This window comes from Aotus nancymaae, unplaced genomic scaffold, assembly GCF_030222135.1.
Source record: "Aotus nancymaae isolate 86718 unplaced genomic scaffold, 86718_ANA_hifiasm-v0.15.2.pri h1tg000002l, whole genome shotgun sequence".
Taxonomy (NCBI): domain Eukaryota; kingdom Metazoa; phylum Chordata; class Mammalia; order Primates; family Aotidae; genus Aotus; species Aotus nancymaae.
In genome coordinates this window covers 9,023,120-9,028,333 of record NW_026988413.1, presented here as the reverse complement: position 1 = coordinate 9,028,333, position 5,214 = coordinate 9,023,120, and the positions used below count along the sequence as shown (strand labels likewise).

Below are 5,214 nucleotides of genomic sequence, written 5' to 3'. Positions count from 1 at the left end.
AGTCTCTGCCTCCGTCTTCCCATCACACTCTTTCTGTGTCTGTGTCTGTCTCTTCTCTTCTTCTTACGGGGACACCAGTGACATTGGATGAGGGCCCACCCTAATGGCCTCATCTTGAGCTCATTATATCTGCAAAGCCCCTGTTTCCAAATAAAGTCCCATTCACAGGTATCAGAGGTTAGAGCTGCAGCATCTTTTGAGGTGACCCATTCACCCCAAAGCAGGGACCTTGTCTCTTGGTGAACAAGCACAGTGAAACCCACCCCTAAGTTCCAGAGCTCGTGTCCTGAGTGGGCAATAATATGAAAAATATAGGAAGACATTTATGTGTGAAAGCCAGAATAGGGAGAAGGCCCCTGGATTTGAACCCCAACTTCTTTACCTGAAGTCCAGTGCCCCTAAGCTGCAGCCCCAACACATCAGCAGGTCTGATGGGCCCTTTTCTCCACTGGGGTCATAGCCAGGGCCTACATTTTTTTTTTTTTAATTTTATTTATTTTTTTGAGATGTAGTTTCACACTGTCACCCCTGCAGGAGTACAGTGGCACAATCTCGGTTCACTGCAGCCTCTCCCTCTGGGATTCAAGTGATTCTCCTGCCTCAGTCTCCCGAGTAGCTGGGATTACAGGCGTTTGCCACCATGCCTGGCTAATTTTCTGTATTTTTAGTAGAGAGGGGGTTTTACTATGTTGGTCAGGCTGGTCTCAAACACCTGACCTCATGATCTACCCGCCTTGGCCTCCCAAAGTGCTTATTACAGGCATGAGCCACTGCGCCTGGCCCCACGTTCATTACTAATTCAGCAAGGAGACCCTGCTGTACTGTAACCCTTGGGCCTCAACACCTCTCCAGGCGCCTCCTCCACCGTCTCACCTAGCACTGTGCAACGACCATCTTCGAACTTTCTTGTCAAGGCTGCACCTGAATCCAACGCTCTTGCTGCCATTTTCACATGGAATTCCTTCCCACCTCCCTTGTTTATTAAGTAAGCCCTTCAGAGTGCAAGGCCCATTTTGAATAGAACGTGCCATTATCCTGGTTTCGGTCAGGTGTGTAATTTACACCATCTCCTCTGTGTTCTCAGAGCTATTATCAAACATTACCATGCCAGGCATTTCCACTAAACTTTTAGCTCCTGAGGCTAGGAATTGTGTGGTTGGTAGAGTCTGGGACACAGGAGGCACGTACTAAGTGCTCATTGAATTAATGCATGAAACCCATCAAGGAATCTGGCTGTGCGGGGCTTCCCATGGCTCTGTTTAGCAGAGGCAGTAGATTGCTAGCCTTAATATGTTCCACTCTACTGAGAAGCCCCTAGGGCTGCAGCGATGGTCCCTGAGGCCGTGTCCTGGCTATTCCTGTTTTTGGAGAACCACGTTTTTCTTCATACTATAGATATGTATTCTGAGTGGAAGCAGATAAACTCTTACAAGACCTTGTTCCTGCCATGGTTATACACTCATGTACCTTAACCCCTGGTCACAGTGGCTGGTCACAGATAGGCACAGAACCCAGGCCAAACCAACCAGAGTCCTTCTCTAGAATTTTTCAGACTCAAGTCTTCTCTCTGGTAATCAAAGTGTGGAGATATGAGTCTACAAATGTTGGAGGCAGGGTCTCAGCTGCGTGGAGAGATAGGTTTGAGACATTAAAGCTAACTTAAGGAACCAAAGAAGAAAGCTAGAGGGAGAGAATCCTGGGAACATTTGAGTTCCTGGAAGTCAGGTTCTTGTCTGATATTTACATTATCTTTCATTTTCTATTAACTGAAATTTAATCTCTGCCACTTACATCATGTTAATACAACATGATTCCAAAGCTGAAATAATATTAATAGGAAGCATAGTGGCAGCAGGGGGTATAGCTCAGTGGTAGAGCATTTGACTGCAGATCAAGAGGTCCCTGGTTCAAATCCAGGTGCCCCCTAGTTTTCTTCACTTCTAGAATGCATCTTTTGGGAGACAGTATTTGAGACAAAAAAGATGATGAGCAACAATGAAAGAAGCTTAAGGAGCTGGAGAAATGGATGCTGGGTAAAAAGAATCAACAGCTGACCACCAGAGGGAGTGATATGGTCAGGTTGAAATCTGCGGGAAAAAAAAAAAAACAACCTTGTTTGGCCCAGCAATGTCTGAGTTGGAGGAAAAGACAGAAAGAGATGCTAGACTACTGCAATAACAACGGCTGAGCAGAACTGGACTGAGCATTGCTCTTCCTCAGCAGTCGGCCTCACTGGAGGTCTAGACCCAAAGCCCTCGCAAACTCCCTGCTATGATTCGGCTCTGTGTTCTCACCCAAATCTCTAGTTGAATTGTAACCCCCAACGTTGGGGGAGGGATCTAGTGGGAGGTGATTAGATCATGGGGGTAGATTCTCCCTTGCTGTTCTTGTGATAGCGAGTGCGTTTTCATGAGATCTGGTTGTTTGAAAGCATGTAGCACTTCTCCCCTTCACACTCTCTCTTTCCTTCCAGCCATGTGAAGATGTGCCTGCTTCTCATTCCCGTTCTGCCATGATCGTAAGTTTCCTGAGGCCTCCCCAGAAGCAGAAGCCTGGACAGCCCACAGAACTGTGAGCCAATTACACCTATTTTCTTTATAAATTACCCAGTCTCAGGTATGTTTTTATAGCAGTGTGAGAACAAATGAATACGCTTCTCTTTCCCTTCCCCCATGCTGTGGACAAAGATATCAACAAGGAAATTTTTCTTTGCTGTCTGCACATAAGCTCAAGTTCAAAAAAGCTGTTGGTCTGTGGTGCAGAGACTTCTGGAGGCCTGAGACTAGGATGATGGCCATGTTGTCCCTTGGGTATTCTGTATGTATCTGCAGTGGGAACAGTTCTCTGGCCCATGAGCTCCTTGAGTGTCAGAACAAAGTCCTCATCAGCTAGGGGTTCACAGAACATGACATAGATTGGAACAGGTAGGAGCTCAATAAATGTTTGTTGGATACGTGAACTAACAATGACCTTTTTAAAAATTTTTAAGTTTTAATTTCAAGAGGTACACATGCAGGTTGGTTACATCGGTATATTGAAAGTAATGCTGATGTTTGGGCTTCTGATGATACCATTGCCAAAGTACTGAACATGATATCCAACAAGAGTTTATCAACTGCCTTTCGGATTCCCCATGTTTATTGTTCCCATCTCTGTGTCCACGTGTATCTAACGTTTAGCTCCCACTTACAAGTGAGAACATGTGGTATTTGGATTTTTGTTTCTGCGTTAACTCACTTAGGATAATGACCTGCAGCTGCAGCCATGTCGTGATTTCATTCTTTTTGTGATTTCACAAAAGTACACATGATGTGATTTCATTCTTTTTTGTGACTGTGTAGTATTCCGTGGTGTATAGGTTACCACATTTTTTTTTTTTTTTTGACAGAGCCCTGGTCTGCCACCCAGGCTGGAGTGCCATGGTGCAATGGTAGCAATCACAGGTCTCTGCAGCCTCAATCTCCTGGCCTCAAGCAATCCTCCCACTTCAGCCTCCTGAGTAGCTGAAACTACAGGCATGCACCACCATGCCTGGCTATTTTTTGTAGAAATGGGGGGTATTACTATTTTGACCAGGCTGGTCTCAAGCTCCTGGACTCAAGATATCCTCCTGCCTTGGCCACCCAAAGTATGAGATTATAGGCATGAGCCACCATCCCTGGCCCCATATTCTTTTTATCCCATCTACTGGTGATGGGCACCTGGGTTGATTCCATGTCTTTGCTAGTATGAATAGTGCTGTGATAAATGTATAAATGAAGGTATGTTTTTGGCAGAATGATTTATTTTCCTTTGGGTGTATACCCAGTAACAGGATTGCTGGGTTGAATGGTAATTCTATTTGTAGTTCTTTGAGAAATCTCCAAATTGCTTTCTACAGGGGCCTAATTTATATTCACACCAATAGTGTATAAGCATTCCTTTTTCTTTGCAACCTTGTCAACATCTGTTATTTTTTGAATTTTTGATAATAGCTATTCAGATTGGTGTGAGTATCTCATCGTGGTTTTCATTCGCATCTCTCTGATGATTAATAATGTTGAGCATTTAAAAATATGTTTGTTGGCCTCTTGTATGTCTTCTTTTGAGAAGTTTTCAATCATGTCCTTTGCTAACTTTTTAATACCATTATTTGTTTTTTTTCTTATTGATTTAAGTTACTCATAGATTCTGGATGTTTGACTTTTATTGGATGCATAGTTTGCAGATATTTTCCCCCATTCAGTAGGGTGTCTACTCTGTTAGTAGTTTTTGTTTGTTTGTTGCTATGCAGAAGCTCTTTAGTTTAATTAGGTCCCACTAGTCAATTTTTTTGTTTTTGTTGCATTTGCTGTTGAGGACTTTGTCATAAACTCTTCGCCTAGGTCAATGTCTGGAAGAGTATTTCCTAGGTTTTCTTCTAGAGTAAGATATTTAAGTCTTTAACCTGTCTTGAGTTAATTTTTGTTTATGGTGAGAGATAGGGGTCCAGTTTCATTCTTCTGCAAATGGCTAGCCAGTTTTCCCAGCACCACTTACTAAATAGGCTATCCTTTCCCCATTAAAAAAAAATCAACTTTGCTGAAGATCCATTGGTTATAGATGTGGCTTTATTTCAGTGGTCTCTATTCTGTTCCACTGAGCTGTGTGTCTTTGTACCAGTACTGTGCCATTTTTGGTTACTATAGCCTGTATACTATACTGTAGTATAGTTTCAAGTTGGGTAATGTGATGCCTCTACTTTTGCTTTTTACTTAGGATTGCTTTGGCTATTTGGGCACTTTTATGTTTCTGTATGAATTAAGTTAAATTTATTTATTTATTTTTAAGGAAGGATGAGGCCGGGTGCAGTAGCTCATGTCTGTAATCCCAGCACTTTGGGAGGCTGAGGTGGGTGGATAACCCGAGGTCAGGAGTTCAAGACCAGCCTGACTAACATGGCGAAACCCTATCTCTACTAAAACTAATACAAAAAAATTAGCTTGGCATGGTGGTGGGTGCCTGCAATCCCAGCTACTCAGGAGACTGAGGCAGGAGAATAGCTTGAACTTGAGAGGCGGAAGTTGCAGTGAGTTGAGATTGCACCATTGTACTCCAGCCTGGGCAATAAGAGTGAAACTCCATCTCAAAAAGAAAGAAAGAGAGAGAGAGAAAGAAAGAAAGAAAAGAAAAGAAAGAAAGGGTGTCACTCTGTCACCCAGGCTGGAGTGCAGTGGTGCAATTCTGTCTCACTGC

General features: G+C 43.4%; 1 non-coding gene across 1 annotated transcript; it reads left to right on the top strand.

The window, feature by feature from the left end:
- The first annotated feature begins 1,854 nt into the window (after positions 1-1,854).
- TRNAC-GCA (transfer RNA cysteine (anticodon GCA)) lies at positions 1,855-1,926 on the top strand. Its single transcript has one exon. It is a non-coding gene; the product is annotated as a tRNA-Cys (tRNA).
- The last annotated feature ends 3,288 nt before the right edge of the window (positions 1,927-5,214 follow it).